The sequence below is a fragment of the Puma concolor genome, chromosome F2 (assembly GCF_028749965.1).
Source record: "Puma concolor isolate L17-30 chromosome F2, mPumCon1.1.hap2, whole genome shotgun sequence".
Taxonomy (NCBI): Eukaryota; Metazoa; Chordata; class Mammalia; order Carnivora; family Felidae; genus Puma; species Puma concolor.
The window spans coordinates 31,896,473-31,915,751 of record NC_141684.1 but is presented as its reverse complement, the minus strand read 5'-3'; the positions used below and the strand labels follow the sequence as shown (position 1 = coordinate 31,915,751).

Genomic DNA, 19,279 nt, shown 5'->3' with positions numbered 1-19,279 from the left:
TCTCATTTACTTGAAATGTCAATCATTAGTTGGGGAAAGCATAGTCCTGCTAGCAAAACATGGAAATTAACTAAATGATAGAATCTTATGCAAATAACAGTGGATTTGGAGATCTGTATAGTGGCGCTATTATTGAGTAAGTACCAAAAATTGCCAACCTTTGACTTTAAGAAAAAAGCACTACTTATATTAGCTAACTATAATAATGTGATACTTTGGTAGGAGTTTTGAAAAAACTCTTAAAACATTTATATTATTTCTATTAATATTGTTTGATTTTTCTTCCTTACGTTTCATATTTCCCTGCAGAAATTTCTAGAAGCAAATGTCCTTTTCTCTCTAAACAGTAGAACAGATGAACAAAATGAAATTGTAATACATTTAATCTCACGTGTATTTACAATAAGGTAACAATATTTAGATTCTCAAAAGAATTGTTAATATGGAAAAAAATTGGAAAATTTAACCTTTTATAGCCAGTGACTGATAAATTTTCTAATGCTATCAGATGATTTATAAAAATAGTTGATAAAAAAACATAGCAAGTCAGGTGGGGTTTTTTGTTTTGTTTTGTTTTGTTGTTGTTTTAATGTAAAGAAAAATATTGGCCAAAACTCATGGTAGCTCACTTGGAAAGAAATAAAAATAACAAAAGCCTACTAGGTTAGGTAAGACAAGATTATGTGGAGGTATAAAAGTGAATTATAAGCTAAAAACAAGGCACTTGTTCTGTGAGACAGCTAAAAGTAGCAAACCTGAGGACAGTGTGATTTCCTTTTCCATATTTATTCTGTGTTATGGATATCTAGCATGATGAACAAAGCAGAAATGTCCCTGCCATTGTAGAACTTACTATAATTTATTCTTGGTGGTAAGTATTCAACAATGGAGAATACTTTTATTTTGAAATAAAAATAGAGAGTCTTTTACAACATTTCAACTTTGCCTTTGCTAATCTTAAAAAGCCAAATTCCTTATTGAGTTTATGCGTAAAGCTGAATAATAACAAAGTTGGGAGGGGGGAACACCACATTTTATAAAGTAGAAAAAGAAAATTCATGAAGCCACAAACAGTGTTGTATTTCCTGGTTTTAGGAAAATAACTGTTAAAACTTATTGCTTGACTAGCAGGCTTATTTTGTGAAGGAATCGTTAATGTATACTACAGTGAGATTTTCGAGAAGCCTATAGAATTGGTCACAAAGTGCCATGAAACAAATAGGAGATTTTGTAGAAAATTGGGATAGAAAAGAGAAAAATGAAGACCTTTGACTTTTACAGGGGCCTTTTTAGTAATAGTTGGAAAATAACAAGTAATTGCAACCATAATTATAATAGTATTTTATTTCTTTCTAGTCTAGCAAAGTCTTTAGCCAATGAAATAGGAAGGGAGCACCATTTTCTGATGGACTCTAATAACATAGCCAACAAGCTATTTGACTTACTTTGTTACAATACTAATTTCAGATAGTAGATGAATTTCTATGGACTTCTAAGAATTATGCCAGAGGATGTTTAACTACATATAATTACTCTATACTGCTAGTTAGATGTCTTCTGGAATACCCCTTCTCTCACTAGGTGTTCTACTTGCATGAGTCCTTTTCTAACTCCACAGAATTAGCTACTGTGGCATCTTGGTAGTAACCTACCATGAAATCTGGTTTCCAGAAAATAGACTACTTTGCTCTGCCATTGGTGGAAGTGAAGTTCAATGCCTACACAGACTCCTTCTCTTTCTCTGGCCAGCCAAATGTAGGTAGGTTCTCTAACTATTCGTTTTGATGACTCTCACTTGACTTGATATGGGGAGGAAGATTTCCTTGTCCTCTTCCCCAAACATGTGGGTTTGGGGGTAGAAACACAATATGTTGGCCAGTTTCTTCAAATAAATTCTTTTTTGGCATCTTCCATATCAACTGTTTCATACCTCATAGGTATGTGGTGGGCCAATGGTGGCCAAACTGTGTTTATAGTCTCTTAGCATCACTTTTAGGATATGGAGATATTTGGTACCTACTTCACTTTCAGCCTTGGTCCTCAGCCAAAACTGAATCAAACTTCTACTTCCATAACTTCTGTACTTCTTTTTTTTTTTTTTTTTTTTTAATTTTTTTTTTCAACGTGTATTTATTTTTGGGACAGAGAGAGACAGAGCATGAACGGGGGAGGGGCAGAGAGAGAGGGAGACACAGAATCGGAAACAGGCTCCAGGCTCCGAGCCATCAGCCCAGAGCCTGACGCAGGGCTCGAACTCACGGACCGCGAGATCGTGACCTGGCTGAAGTCGGACGCTTAACCGACTGCGCCACCCAGGCGCCCCCATAACTTCTGTACTTCTATGACAGATGTAGTTATGCTATTTTTAAACTTATTCCCATCAATTAGGAGTTAAAACAAAAAAATTTTGCTGAGGTATGATTGATATACAAAAAGCAGTGTATATGCTTACAGCTTGATTAGTTTGGAGATAAGTATGTATCTGTGAGGCCATCTATCCCATAAATATCCATCATCTCCAAAAGTTTTCTCCCACTCTTCTTACTTATTTTTATGATAAGAACACTTAACATAAGATACACCCTCTTAGAATTTATTTTAGTATACAATACATTAATGTTAACTATATGCATTATGTCGCCCAGTAGATCTTTAGAACTTACTCATCTTGCATAACTGAAACTTTGTACTCTCTGACTAATAATTCCCCCAAGCCCCTGGTAACCACCATTCCACTCTGCTTCTATGAGTTTGGCTATTTTAGATTTCTCATAAGTGGTATCACATAGTGGTGATTCTTCTTTATCTGGCTTCTTTCACTTAGCATTATGTCCTCCAGATTCATCAATTAGGTTTTTAGTTGGGAGGAGGGATTATTTGTTGGTCTTTTGTGAAAAAGATTATTAAAGTTATTTGGGTTAAAATATGTAACTTCTATAAACTGAATATTAATTAGAAAGCACAGTTTTTCCTTTAGGTTTAAGCACAATTCATAGGTCTAGGTATTTTTGTATAAAAATATAGTTATTTGAGAGGCACCTGGGTGGCTCAGTCAGGTAAGCATCTCACTCTTGATTTCAGCACTGGTCATGATCTCATGATCGAGCCCCATGTTTCGCTCCACACTGAGCCTGCTTAAGATTTTCTCTCCCTCTCTCTCTCTCTCTCTCTCTCTCTCTCTCTCTCTCCTTCTGCCCCTCTCCCCACTCTTTTCCCCATATGCTCTTTCTTATGCAATCTCTCTTGCTCAAAAAATACATAGTTACTTGATTTACTTGATTCCATTAACTCATAAGTTGAACAGATTAAGTTCCCTTGAGATTTATTTCCATTTACAAACCTAGTTAAATAAGCTTCCTTAAACATTTTAAACTACAGTTTTTTAACAAACACTAAAAATGCTTGATGGGGCAAATTTAAAATATAATAAGCCAATAATTTCTAGGTACTTAAACAACTCCTATAAAACAAATCATATCTATAAATGTAGTAAATTAGATTTTCTTAAGCATTTCAGACATCTTAAAATCATGACTGGAAACAAGGCTTTCTGTTAAAGATGGCAGATGAAATATAACCATTAAAGTTTCATTTCAAAACTCAACCATATACATAGTAAAGTGATTTTTGTTTGAGAGAGATAGAGGGCGAGAGAGCTCATGCATGCATGTGTGGGTGGGAGCAGAACAGAGGGAGAGAGAGAATCTTAAGCAGACTCCATGCCTCATGCAGAGCCTGACACAGCTCGTTCTCAAGACCAAGAGATCATGACCTAAGCTGAAATCAGGAGTTGTACACTTAACTAACTGAGCCACCCAGGCGCCTCCAGTAAAGTGATTTTTTAAAAGAAGGAAACATTGGGGCACCTGGGTGGCTCAGTCAGTTAAATGTCTGACTCTTGGTTTCGGCTCAAGTCATGTTTGAGCCCTGCATCGGGCTCCGTGCCACCAGCATGGAGCCTGCTTGGGATTCTCTCTCGCACGCTCTCTCTCTGCCACTTCTCTGCTCACACCGTCTCTGTCTCTCTAAAAAATAAATAAAAATAAACTTAAAAAAATAAAAGAAAAGAAGGAAACATAGGACAAAAAGAACCAAAATTGAAAGAGGGAATAATAGCAAACAATTTTGGAAAGGGAAAGCGCAGAGAGCTTAGGAGAGAGAGAAGCTAACAGAGAAGCTAAGAGGCACCATATTTGCAGTGCAGAATTCCTGAAAGTCAGTTGGTCATACTGAGTCTGAAGATAAGACTAAAAAGCCGGTTTATAAAGTAGATTGACCCAAGAGAAAAGACCTGAAGTTACCGACATTAAGAATTCTATGAATCAGCTCCCCCAGAGGCTCTAACAGTAAAGAGTACAGCCTACAAGCCTCACTGCCAGTAAGCTTTTTTAGTGTCCTGCTCCTAAGTAGGAAAGCTGTTAAGGTGCATTCCAGAATTTAAAGTTTTAAATTCTTAATTTAAGTACTCTTAAACCTTCTGATATGAGAATATTGACCGAACCAAACACAGAAAAAAAACAAAAACAAAAAAACATTTGGAAGGAACAGAAAATATTCCAGTGGTGGGGGGGGCAACTTCTAAAACATCATTAATGTTCATAACAAGATAAAATATTTCATATGTAGAAAAATGAATATTCCAAAAACAAAAAATAAAAGCTCTAAAATATTAAAGATATGAGTGCATAAATGAAAAACTCCATAAAAGCTTTTGAAGGAAATCTTCCCCAAAGTAGAACAATAGGATAAAGGGATGAAAATAAGAGAAAAATAAATAGGAGAATTAGAGGGCCAGTCATGGAAGTCTATCATCTACACAAGAGTTTTAAAAAAAGACACAAGGGGGAAAAATTGGAGTGGAGAGAAGTCAGAGAAATAACTCAAGAAAATTTCCCAGAACTGAAAGACATGAGTTTCCAAATTGAAATATCCCAGTACCAAGAACAATGAAAAAGAATAAACCCACACTCAGTCATATTATGAAACTTAAGAAAACTTGTGACAAAGAAAAATCCTCACATCTTCTGGAAGACATATTTATTTACGGGATCAAGAATCAGAATGGTATAGAACTTCTCTGCACCAAACTAGAAGCTGGAAGACAATGGCCTATGCCTTCAAAATTCCAATGATGAATTATTTCCTACCAGAAGTTTTACTGAAATTATAAGTAATATGTGAGAGTAGAATAAAGGCATTTTCATACATGCATGTCTTTAAATTTTACCTCCCATGCTCCCTTTCTTGGGTGCTCTGTCAATATAAGGAACTCAAACAAGAAAGAGAAAGCAATAGAATCCAGGCAGCAGGAGATACCCCTAAGGGAGAAGGGAAGGGGACCTCCTGAAGGGCAGTTCCCCTGAGATAGCTATCCTAAATAACAGCAGTCCAGATCAGAGCAGCTCAGAATGGAGAGAGCTGGAGACTGGCTCTGGGGAGTGGAAAGAGATTGGAGGAACTGCTTTATTTTATAAGACGCCCAAAAGAACTAATTGTTAGCTTCTTTAGTTCATATGAAACTTTGGTAAAAATTAAAACTAAGATTCTAACGAGACAAAACATAATCAAACCATCATGTTTTAGAAAATTCATAAACCCGATTTGTGCAATATGTATTTCTTTACCATCCCTGTAGTTTTTGGTATACCTTCCTGGTGTTAAAAATTCTAATTCAACCAAGGAGACTGTTACCATCATCTCCAGCCTACTGTAGCAACTGTGGTCATTGATTTGGGTTGTGGATGTTTCTGGATGGTGATTCTGGGATTCTTAGTGCTTCTTCTAGGAAAATTCTACCAAAATACAGGTTAACAAGCCAAATCTCTTCTTTCAATGGGGTTTTTCAAGCCCACCACTTTTCTTAATAACTTAGTGAATCACATGTTCCCGTGTTCATTTTTATCTCCTATCATCTCAGGCAACTTTTGTCTGAACTAATATACTAGGTTATGTACCCATTATTCAGAATACAAGTTATATTTTCTGCCCAAGGGAATTTATTACAGTTTTTTTTAACATTATCTCATTATTTACCATTCTACATACTATAGTAATCTGGTTCTTCTTGGAGCTTATATGTCAGTAGATAAAGATAAAAAAAAGAATGAACATCATAAATAAGTAAATTTTATAATAAATTAAGTGATAAGTGCTAATGAATAAAGAAAATAGTAAAGGTAAATGAGGAGTGCCAGGGAAGGGGTGTGTTGTAATTTTCTTTAATGGTAGTAAGGGTAAGTCTCATTAAGATGACAAAGATGAGCCCTTTTAGGAGGGCTAGCAATACAGATACCTGGGGAAATAGAATTCCAGGACGAAGGAAAGAAAGGCCCAGAGGCAGGAACTTGCTTTGTGTACTTCAGGAACATCCAAGTGAATGAATTGGAATGAAGTGAATAGGGGAGAGTAAATAGGAAATGAGTTTGGAGAGATAGTGGGGGGGGGGGGGGTGACATCATGTAGCATCTTAGAAGATTTTATTCTGCATTGTAGGACTGTATCTCTTACCTAGAGTAAAAATAAAGTGATAAGTGATTGTAAAAAAAGAAATGGCAAGATCTGACTAACATTAGAAAGACTTACTCTTATTTTTTTATTTTGAGAGAGAGAGAGCGGAGTTTAGGTGACTTTCTCAAGAGCAACCTTTATTTTCCTTCATAGCACTAATCACTGCTAGGGCATAATATGCATTTGCTTTTCTAAAAAGAATGTTTATTTATTTATTTTGAGGGGGGGGCATGTACACTGGAGGGGCAGAGAGAGAAGAGGAAAGAGAGAATCCCAACCAGAATTCATGCTGTCAGCATGGAGCCTGACACAGGGCTCTATCCCACGAACCGTGAGATCATGACCCGAGCCAAAATCAAGGGCCAGGTGCTTAGCCAACTGAGCCACTCAGGCACCCCTAAAAGACTTATTCTAATTGGAATGGAGAGGGTAGAGCACTGGATCAGTAAGAATGGAAACAGACCAGTTAGGAAGTTATTGCTGTGATTCAGGTGGGAAATAGTGACAGTTTAGACCAAAATGGTAGTGATGGAAGTAATGAGAAGTGGTCACATTCTGTTTATATTTTAAATGTAGAGCCAACAAATTATCCTGATGGATGAGATGTGGGGTTTGAGAGAGTAAAAGTAAAGATAACCAAAATAAAGAGTTAAGTATTCCTCCCAGGTTTTTTGGCCTGAGCAAATCGATTTTTCCTCAAGTGAAATGGAAAAGATGAGGGTGAATGTTTGCAGGGAATTCATGAGTTTATTTCTGAACATGTTAAGTTTGAGATGTCAACTTAGGTGTCCAGGTGGAGAATAAGCAAGTTGGCTATATGGATCTTGGGTTCAGGGGGAAAAAAATCTATGCTGGAAATACTGCTTTGGGAGTTTCCAATATAGAGATGATAACAAAAACCACGATGAGCTCACCAAAAGAGGAAGCATGGACAGATGACCAAGAACTGAAACCTAGGTGCCTCCAGTTTGGGGAGAAGACCTGAAGGAACAACCAGTTCAGTAGGAGAAAAACTATGAGACTGTGATATCATAGAAGCCAGTGAAGAAAGTGAATGAGGAAGGACGTAGAGGTCAAGATGTTGAGTGAGAACTGAGATGACCATTGGTTTTATGAAGGTGGATGGAAGATGTTGATGACTTGAACAAGAACAGTTTCAGTGCAGTAGTCAGCTGGAATCCCAACTGGACTGAATTTAAGAGAGAGAGAGAGAACGTGGGAGGTATTAGAAATGGCAAATATAGAAAATTTCGAGGAGTTTTTCTGCATAGGGCAGTAGAAGAAGGGAGTACTCACCCATGGAGTAAATTGGGTCAAGAGAGAGCTTTTTTAAGATGGGAGAAATAACAGCATGTTTTTATGTGAATGCGAGTAATCTAGTAGAGAGGGGGAAATGTGACAATGTGCAGTAGAGAGTTCCAGAAGAATTGTCTTTGAATAGCTGGAAGAAGAAGGGGCTAAATGAGCTAAAATGGGAGCAGATAAGAAGCTGAGTGAGTGGCTGTGGGTGCTAGTAGGAGCATTGATGTGGCACTAAGAGTCTCTGCAAGTTCTCTGAATGCTTCACTCTTTCCAATAAGTTAAGTACCAAGATCATCAACCGAAAATATGGATGGAGGAAGAGTTTATTAGGGCTTTTAGGAGTGGGAAAATGGCGGGAGAGTGCATAATGGGAAAAGACAGTACACCTGCCAGGCAGCACTCTGGGTCCTCTTGAGGTTCACAGAAATAGCTCTGGAAAGCCTCCTTGTTATGCCTATATGGTTAAATTTGAAAATACAAAGCAAATTTACAGTTGTTTCTTTTTTAAGATGGACTTTGACTATAGAATGTTCTAAAATAATGGGCTGAATTTCTCGTAGAAGTCCAAATAGGTCAATGCGTGATCATTAGTGGGTTTCTGTTTGATGTATACGCACATTCATGGCTGCTGCTGTGCCTAGATAAACCTACTACCTGCCTTTTCACCTCTTCCTCTTCTTCAAATCTCTCGGTATCCTTCCATAGGTTTCTCTTTCTTTTTGGTGTGTATTCCCCTTTCTTAGGGCATTCCTAGATGGAAATGTTAATATTTGAACCAATGAGCACTACCATTATTTTTGAGTTGGGTGAAAAGAGAAAAAACGAAACAGATACTAGAATGCCTGAAGACAGGGGCGCCTGGGTGGCTCAGTCGGTTGAGCGTCCGACTTTGGCTCAGGTCAGGATCTCGCAGTTTGTGAGTTCGAGTCCTGTGTCGGGCTCTGTGCTGACAGCTCAGAGCCTGGAGCCTGCTTCAGATTCTGTGTCTCCCTCTCTCTCTGCTCCTCCCCAGCTCATGCTCTGTCTCTCTCTCTCCTTCAAAAATAAATAAAAACATTAAAAAAATTTTTTTTAAATTACTCATAATGATAGGCCCATGAAAGTAAGTCTAGCAGAACTATATGAACAACAACGGTAAAGAGAAAGCAGGGTGATGGTGTGAGATAGATCTCAGAAGGATGCCTAAGCTGTTTTGAATTACTTTTAGTGGCATTTCCACCTATTGGGTTAACTTAATACTGAATCTTTTATTTAATGATCTAATTTTTCAAGCAAGGGGGAATATATTTTTTGCTTCTTTGTTTTCATTTATTTACAAGAAATTAGTATAATTTCTCATTTACTTTTAAACCAAGCAAATTCTTTTTCTTTAGGGCTGAAGTATTTATTTATTTTTTTAAGTTTCTTTCTTTAAGTAATCTCTACACTCAGCCTGGGACTCAAGCCCCAAGATCAAGAACCCCATGATCAAAAGCCACATACTCTCTTCCTACTGAGCCAGCCAGGTACCCCAAACCAAGCAGTTTTTTTACCGTATGACATTACAGTTAAAAGCTTCCTATCAGGGTTTATGTATCTCTGCTGCATGATCTTAGACAAATCACTTAATCTCTCATTGCTTGGTGTTTTAAAATCTAACTCACAGGGTTGGTCTGAGAATTAAATAGTGTTATTAAAAACAAGCTACTTTTTTTTTTAAAGTTTATTTATTTACTTTGAGAGCAAGAGAGAGAGAGGCAGAGAGAGGGAGAGAGAATCCCAAGCAGACTCCACACTCAGTGCAGAGCCTGATAGGGGCTCGAACTCACTAACCATGAGATCATGACCTGAGCTGAAATCCAGAGTTGGAGGCTTAACCAACTGAGCCACCCAGGTGCCTCCGACATGCTACCTTTTTATTATTTATTCCCCAAATTCCAAGGTCATACAGCTAGTAAAGAGTGGAACTGGAACCATCACTGCCACCAACACCACAGTTTTTAAGTCTGATTCTTATAGGTTCCATGACTAACTGCTTCCCACTTGGAAATAAAATCAGGAAGAAAGAATGAGTTTTCCTTGATCCTTTAATTGAAAACTCCATTTTTACAGGAAGAAAAGAGTATACACAGCATTTCTCCAAAGATATCAGTTTTATCTTCATCTTGCAAAATGTAATGACTTGATGGAATATTTAATTCTAAGTTATTCAATTAAAGGGAGAAGAGAGGACACCTGGATCTTAAAGCTACAGGTGCATTTTTGGCACACTGCTGCCCCCTGCTGCCTGATACATGACTTTACTTTTCTCACACATCCTACCCTTATAAAATTAACAAGCTGAATCTCCTATTAAGAGTCATACTAAAATGGGGACGCCTGGGTGGCTCATGGGCTAAGTGTATGACTTTGGCTCAGGTCATGATCTCACGGCTTGTGAGTTTGAACCCCGCATTGGGCTCTTTGCTGACAGCTCAGAGCCTAAGGCCTACTTCCGATTCTGTGTCTCCCTTTCTCTCTGCCCCTCCTCTGCTCATTCTCTGTCTCTCTGTATCTCTCTCTTTCTCTCTAAAAAATAAACATTAAAAAAAGAGTCATGCTAAAGAGTCATACACTCAGGAAACTGAGGCCCCAGAGTGACCAAGGTGACACAAATGGTGGAGATTTAGGATTAGACTACTGAAAAGTCACTTCCTGCTTTGCCATATTGTCCTTCTCCTATTAAATGTGAACGAATTATTTATTGGGTGCCTACGATGAGCTTGGGGCTGTTAGAAGCACTCAAAGTGGGGAAGTGAAAACCAGGAAACCTGCACTGATAAAATCTATATTGTAGTGTGAGGAAACAGCCAATAAATAAGGAAAAGTATCAATAAATAAAATATTTTTAAGGTTATGATAGATACAGTAAGTAGTAATAATGATAACTAATGTTTACAGGTCACTATGAGAAGAGCAAGTGAAAGGCAGTGTTCATAGTGTCTTCTGTGACTTGCTTTGCTTGATTTCTCATAGCAACTCTCAAGTTACTACTGTACCTTACAGAAGAAGATGCTGAGGCAAGGCCAGCATGATCCTAAGAGGTGGAACCAGGATTTGACACAAAACCCTTCTGACTCCAGAAGTATTTAGGGCATACTTCTCTAGGGAAATGACACTGAATTGGAAAAACCAAGCTTTTGAAGCTCTAGGGGACAGCAGGCCAGGCCGAAGGAACAGCATGTGCAAAGGCCCAGAGGCGGAAGTGAGTTCGGAGTGTCTGGGTGCAAGAGAAAAACAGCCATATGGCAGTAGTAGAGAAGCATGCAGGGAAAGCAACAGAGACCAGGCCATGCTGAGGAGCTTGGATTTTATTCTAAATCACGAGAGAAGTTTATTCTAAACTACAAGAAATTTTTGGAGAATTGTTAATCAGAGGAATAACCTTATTCCTGATGAGGAGCTCAGCATACATATGGAAAGGAAAATAGACTGTAGGAGGACGGGAGTTGGTGAAGGCAACTAGTTAGGAGAATAGTAACTTCTGTCCCACCTAGAACTCCTCTTCCAGAGGCCTAACATTCCTCGTTCTCCAGCCTTTCTTCTCACCACACCTTTCAGCCTGGTTGCTTTCTAACCTGCTCTCGTTTGTCTGTGTCCCCCTCACAGGGTGGCCCCCACCATGGGGCAAGGTACTGTAAATCTCCTCTCACAATGGGACAGTAATTTCTCTTAATCATGTATCATGCCTTCAAATGCAACCGGAGGCTCCCTCCTCTTTTCTTCCTCACGTGGCCATTTGGGGATAGGATTGGATTTGTGGCCAGCCAAAGTCACCATGTCTTTAGTAGTTGATCCTAGCAAAGTCCAGAATCCCACTTCATGTAGCTAGATTTCTTTTGGATACTTCTTTTTAGGAAAATATGAAGACCAACTCTCATGTTTATAAATATAAAGCCCTGTTTTGATCCTGCACTTTCTTCCTAGAAATAAAGGCATGGCGCTCTTACTTTTAAATACTTCTGGGGGCGCCTGGGTGGCTCAGTCGGTTAAGCGTCCGACTTCAGCTCAGGTCATGATCTCGTGGTCCGTGAGTTCGAGCCCCGCGTCGGGCTCTGGGCTGATGGCTCAGAGCCTGGAGCCTGCTTCCGATTCTGTGTCTCCCTCTCTCTCTGCCCCTCCCCTGTTCATGCTCTGTCTAAAAAATAAATAAATGTTAAAAAAAAAAAATTAAAAATAAATAAATACTTCTGATTTCCTTTCATGTGAAAATTTCCTCCCTGCCCAAATTTTGAGTAAACTGTTCCAAAACTCCTTCCCTAGTTTATATGGACATTACCTTTAAAAGCACTTTATGAAAGAGTAAACTGTTCCAAAACTCCTTCCCTACTTTATATGGACATTACCTTCATAAAGCACTTTATGAAAGAATAAAACCCTTTCGTTCCATGAATGCAGCAGAAGAATTACAGTGGAATGACAGAGAATCCTCAACCTTGTTTCCCTAAGTTGTGAATGTCAGTGAAAATAATCTGGGTAATCCGGATGAAGTTTTCCATGATGTCAGTGAAAATATATATGATATCTATATCAAAAAGGGATTCTGTTTAGCTTGTGGTAACAGAGAGACAACCACACTATTTAGACAAACATACAAAGTGACCAGCGATGTGCAGGTCAGGTTCCAGAGAGTGATCGGGCTTTGTTAGTCTCTTCTGCCGTCCTTAGGGCATGGCTTTTGTCTTTAACGTGCCTGCTACCACTCCAGCCATCATGCCTCCCAGATATCTTCACTTGAACAGCCCCTCCCGCCCATTAGGCTCCACTCTCTCTGGAAATCACCTCCTGCCTTTTTCTGATTTTTATCGGTAGCACTGCCGCTCTGCCTTGAAACCTATGGTATCAACACTCTCTCTCCCAAACAAGCAGATGCTAAGTCTGACATATGCTTGCCCTGAATTGTCAGTGAAATCAGCTTTTCCTTTGCAGAGTTTGCTCCTTCATGTCCTCATCGTCTCTCACCTGAACATTGCAGTCGTCTTTCTATCCTTGTTGTTCCATTTCTATTAATTTTACCTGTTACTGCCAAAACATTACTCCGACTTGTCTAATGAGAAGAACACTTATGTTTAGGGGCTCTGCTATGGTAGGGCTTGACTCCAGCTCTCTCATTTATTAGCCTGCACAGCCGAGGGGACATTAACCTTCCTAAGGTCAGTTTCCTAATTTGTAAAACGGAGATAAATATCTATATCTCTCTTGAGATATATATTTGTAAGATAGATAGATAGATAGATAGATAGATAGATAGATAGATAGATAGATAGATAGATATATCTTTCTTGGGTATATATTTCTTGGGATTGTCATGAGAGTTAAATGAGATATTGTATGCCAAGAGCTGAGCAAAATGCCTGGCACGTGGTATGTATTCAATAATTGTTAGCTGTTATTTTTATCACCTGTTCCTGCTCAAGAACAATTTAGACAATGGCTACTACATTACAAACAGAATCCTCAGCTTTGGCCTTCGGTGCTTTCCACATTGTGGACCCAATATACTACAAAACCTCTCCTCCCTTTTCCACCATTTATAGAAACGTTACATAAACCCTTGCAGTGCTGAACCATATCATGTTTCCTGAATGTGCTTCTATGTTCCCCTGTCCTGTTCCTTTTTCAGCCATCTTCCTCTATCTAGAACCCTTCCCTGGAGCCCTCTCCTCCTTTCTGCTGCAGTCTCTTTCAGGTATTTTTTTGTGTGAGGCTTTTCCCAATTCCTCAACTGTATAATAATCCCATCCTTTGGATTGTGGTATTTCAGGCATAGCTTTTCTGCATTAACCTCTATCCTAGGATATTCATTAAATATCGTCTCATTGGCCATTAGATTCTGATCATGAGTTCAAGGAGTAGGACTTTCAGGGCCACCATGTGTGAGTGTGTATGTTGACCCCTTCACAAAGGCACCCGACTAAACCTATGATTTGCAGCTGAACACCAACCTTAACTCTACTTACCAAATTGACGAGCCCCGTAACACCAAGCCCATTTGTTGGGCTGCGTCCACCAAGAGGAGTTCTTTTTTGTCCTAATTTGCATACAGGTGCCATATAGAATACTGCCGGGATTGATTTCATTGCTCTTTGCCTGTAGCGTGTAGACCTAGCATGGGAGCATGCGCATAGTAGGTTCTGGATCGACCTGGTTTACTTGATTCTGATTTAACCAAGTCTGGTTGCAGAAAGTAAGACCATGAAATCAAGGTTTAGAGTGTATTTTGATTATTTTCCAAGGCTGTATACAGAAAGGGATGAAGTTGAGGGTCCAGCAAGCCCATATCTCAGTCTCAAACAGGGCAAGTGAAACTTAAGTGTTTATAGATTGTTGAGGCCTCAGTTTTTTATTCTCTAACTGGCTGTTTATAGGACATGTGGCTCTGTCTGATTTGAGGGCTGGTTTCTTTCTTGTGTCCAATGAAGTAAATCCTTAATAGCGGCATGTTAACATCAATATTGCTGTGTAAGGGAAAAGTCTCATCATCTTTTAAATTAATTCAAAATTAAATTAACGAATCATCTAGTTCACGTGACAGTTTGGAAAAGTGGTCTTGAAATTAGTCAAGTTAGGGGTCCTCTTGGTTACACACAAGAATGGAGGCATGATGTTGGGCCCCCACAGAATCCTTGGAAACCTATTCCCTAACTACTGCTTACTTGTCTGCTATTTCATTTTAAGAGCTTTATCATTTATTTGAGTTATAGCTCCTGTTTGGAGACTTCTTGAAGTTCTCATCTGTCTTTCTGCCTTCAGTGTGAACAAGTAGAGAATCTCTTCTAAGAACTAGTTCCGTTAAAGAAACCCAAAATCACCAGCACCTAAAATTTCAGAGGATGCCAGCCTGGGCTGATATGAGGCATGGTATCTGGAGCCCAAGGACACTAGTAAGAATAGATTGATCCATATTGCTGTTAAGAGTCCAAAGGAACCTATGAACCACAGACAGCAGAGTTGGGTACAAATGAACCAGAAGAACCAGAACTGGTCTCTTTTCACCCAAAAGGTGTTCAATCTTTATATAATCCCCTGCCTGTGGGAGCAAGTACTACCGAGGAGGAGAAGTAGGCGGTGGGAGATTCTGTGTGGGAGCCAGATGTGGCCTATGGACCACCAATTTGCAACCCTTGCTTCAGAATTACAATTGAGGGGCTCCTGGGTGGCTCAGTTGGTTAAGCATGATATCCCAGCTCATGGGTTCGAGCCCTGCATCAGGCTCTCTGTTGTCAGCATGGAGCCTGCCTCGGGTCCTCTGTCTCCCTCTCTCTCTCAAAAATAAATAAACGTTTAAAAAAAATAAAATTACAACTGAGCCCTGTTTTCAGGACTTTGAGAAAGAAGCATGTGGAGCACTTGCTTTTTGCTTTCCTAACAACCAGTCACATCATTACCTTCCCTATCCAAATAGCGGCATCATTTCCCCTTAACAATGCCAGAACTATACCTCATGGGGGAAAAAAATTAATAAAGACAGCATTTATCTAGTTCTTATGGTCACTTTTACCAGCATGCAATAATAGTGGAAGTGGCCTTTACCCCCTTGCTTGTAAATGAGCCCACTGGCATAATAGGAATAAGGCATATCCAATAAAGGTGGCAAATAAAACTCCTGGAGCAGAATTCAAATTCTCTGTAACTCACTGAAATTAAATCCAGCATACACTTGAGTATTTTTGGAAATGAGGCCTGCGGCCTTTCTAGCTAGGCTAAGAGATCCAAGCTAGAGGAAACCAGTTAATAGGAACACTTGTAAAAGAAAGTGTGGAATAAGGCTTTAAATTTTTTAACTCATTTCAAATGGTTTTTATTCTTAATTTTGTAATTTCTGTTTACCATATATTATTTTCAAAATATAAATTGTTGCAAAGATTTCTACCAGACTTCCCTTTTATCTAGTTATTCGTTCGGTTAATTCAATATTGATTAACACTTACTAGTGCTAAGAACTTATATGAATATAAGAAACCCATCAACTAACAAAAAAGATAAAGATCCCTGCCCTCAAGGAGCTTGTATATTGGAACTAATAAATAACAAATTTGCTGATATGTTAGAAGAAAATAAGTACAATGGAAAAAGTGAATGAAGAGCAGGCTAAGAGGGGCTGGGGCTGGGGGGTGGGGGTGGGGGTGTACACTGTAATTTTTTTATTTTTTTTAAATTTTTTTAATGTTTTTTTAATTTATTTATTTTTGAAGGAGAGAGAGAGACAGAGTACAAGTGGGGGGAGGAGCAGACGGAGAGGCAGACCCAGAATTTGAAGCAGGCTCCAGTCTAAGCTGTCAGCACGGAGCCCGATGCGGGGCTCGAAACCACAAACTGTGAGATCATGACCTGAGCCGAAGCCGGATGCTCAACCGACTGAGCCACCCAGGCGCCCCTACACTGTATTTTTAAATAGGCAAGTCAGTGTGGGCCGCACGTGACTTTTGAGCAATGACCCGCAGAGGGAAGCTCGGTGTTTTTTACTGTTTCCCACTCTGTTTTGCTTTTTGTTTCCACTTAACAAAGCAGTATAAGCTAAGTGGTGAAGAACTGGTATGTGGTATGTATTGATAGAATACATATCTTTAAGGTAAAGAGGGGAAGACACATTTAATACAAAATAAACCTCTTAAAGAACATCTGGTTTCGGTTCTTGTATTTTTCCAGTGAGGAAAGGAGTAACGTTACAGCATGTTTCTATAAAGCGCTATAGTTTACAGAGTCCTCCGTATACTTTTGTTTGATGTTCATCGTAACTCAGTGAGGCAAGTAGAATTATTTCTATTAAGTGAAGAAATGAAGCTTAGAGATTTGCTCAGGTACTTACCCTTCAGTGGTTCCTCATTGCCTCCCTCTGGTTCCCCATCTCCCAAACCTCTGATCACGACTAACAAGGCCCTTCATGATCAGGTCTCTGCTTACCTTTTCACGCCGTCTCTTGTCAAGTTCCCTTTCACTATGTACTGTCAATGTCCCTTTCCAGCCATACTCAGCTGCTCCCTTTTCCCCATTTGCTGAGCTCTCCTGCCTCTGGACCTTTGCACATGCTGTTCTGGGTCACCTTTTCTGGCCACTCTCAAAAGATCCTTCTGGTCTCCACTTGGGCATCACTTCCTCTGGTGAGACCTCCCTGATTCTACAAAAGCTGAAATCAATGCCCCCCACTTCCATGTTTCCCCAGCACCCTATGGTCATCCCTATCAAAGTACTCATTGGTCCTTCTGTGATTGCTTCTTTGTGAGCTTCTGGAGGACAGAGGCTGTGTCTTTTTCCACCACTGTATCCCCACTTCTTAGTGCAGTTTATGGTCCTATGGGTCTTTCAGCTAATGAATAAAGAACTTGATTAATCAGTTGTTCAGGCTGTATAGGTCTGCAATTCTAGACCCTCCCATTCAAAATCCTCCAAGTCCAAGGCCTTCCATAGCTTTCACCTGGTCATTAATTTGTAACGGCTCCATCACTACAGAAGAGAAGGTAACCCTCTTTCTCTGGGTATCTCTAAAACTCCTCTAGTTTGGTAATTACTTTCCTACATCTGGCAGTTTCTTAGTCCTATTGTGACTGTCCTTTTCTTTCCATGAAAACAAACCCAGTTTGCTCACTGGAGTTTGACTCCTTTCAGAGTTACCTACTGCTTCATCTTCTCTTTGTAAACAAAGCATAGATCTTGCATATGGGTTGAAAATATCCACAGATGTCTTGTTCATCGTTGCGACTCCCTTGATCAGAGCAATTAGCAGTAAACATTAACTCAAAGAGAGATTAGCACCATAGTCCAGTTTGCCTGCCATATATAAGTTTGGCTGAGGGCATACCAACATTGCCTAGTTATTTTCATTTTTCGCTCCAGTAGAAATAGAACTTTGGGAACTTCTTCTGGATCACTTCTTCCCAGGTATAACAGTGGCAGATTGCTGGCTCCCATGGGGAGACTAGAGTACACTAGAATGATTTAATTTGGACATTTGGTTGGTACATGAGGTTTTTTAAGGGACTTCGTGTAGATGAAGCTCTCTGACCCATGCTGTCTCATTTGGTTCTCACAAGCCCAGGGTCACACAGAAGTTGCAGAAACAGGGCATTAGCCCAGATGCTTCTTTTTCCACTGAATCATGCCACCTCTCACTCGCTCTTGTTTATACACAGTCTGTGCCCTAACAGAACTTGTCCTCTTTGTAATGCCAGGGGCATGGCTTGAGATCAGAGCATCTCGTAGAGTTCTTCAGCCATTACTCTTACTGAGTCTTTGTGATGAGTTCTGAAAAACTGATAAGCATTCTGATTTTGACACAAATTCCTGACATTCTCATATATAAACATTGAAAAAGCTCTCAGACGGGATGTGTACATGATCTTGCTTGCCTGAATATTCAGAACAACAAATGCAGTTCAGAGAAGTACAAGGGAAAGGGGCAATTTTCAACTACCACTCTGTGCCTCAGGGGTTTTTTTGTTTTTTGTTTTTGTAATGTAGAATTTTAACTGTTTGAAATGCTGTGAAGGAAAGAACTGAAAGCAAATTCTTTAAACAACTGTCAGTACCAAAAATATATAAATATTCAACATAATCATAAATAAAATTTAGACCAAAGAGAAAAGACCATTATAAATAATGGTGTTAATGATTCACAGATGGGTATGCTGCGTGTCTGAGCCCTTACTGTATGTGCTTTTTAATCTCCTAATTTTAGAGCATTTTCTAAAAATAATCAGGAAGCTAGGCAAGTCTGCATTTCTGAAATCCATGATATTTAGAGTTCACAAAGGAATTATCGTTAATGTGTGAAATTGCACCCCTGGTAACACAAGTGTGTCCCATGAAACCAAAAAATGTCCATGAATATCTGAAGTTATATTTTCATTTTTACTTATGTTTATATTTTGTATTAAGTGAACCAAAAGTTGCAAAATTTAAAAGGCAACTGTTTTTAAGCTATGTGTTACATAGCTATATAGTAATTCCAACTAGTGCCTTTTACTATTTTTGGAAAGCATAAAAATATAAAAACAAAACTCATGAGCAGAACTGTTGCTAACTTTGAAGTGCTTAATATTTATATTTATATAATGTAGTTGTAATACCGTCAGGATGAAATTTTAGTATAAATTTCACCTTTGAATATAGTCTGAAAAATTTAATTCAAAACTGTGGGATATCTTATACTCAGAAAATTAACAGGAGGTACCTCATGTTTTAAGTAAATGTAACTGCCTTAAATTGAGCATGACTTTGTGAAGAATGTATTATTTATTGCCTGTCAAATGCTATCATATTTGGATTAGTATCAGCTGTGGATTCTGAATCATAATTGGCTAATTGACTGGGGTCACATTCGATCAAGCTGATAATACGACTTGTGAAATTCATTTATCCTCCAGGATTGTCACTAGTTTAAGCTATTTCTCAAGACATTTTTTTGCCTGTAGCCTCTGTTATTACACCTAACATACCTGATTCCTACGTTGCT

The 19,279-nt window shown here is 39.0% G+C and overlaps 1 protein-coding gene across 4 annotated transcripts in view; it reads left to right on the top strand.

Annotated features, from left to right (window-relative positions):
- OXR1 (oxidation resistance 1) overlaps positions 1–19,279 on the top strand; it is a 457,575-nt gene that overhangs the window by 289,904 nt on the left and 148,392 nt on the right. The gene's annotated exons all lie outside the window — the stretch shown is intronic.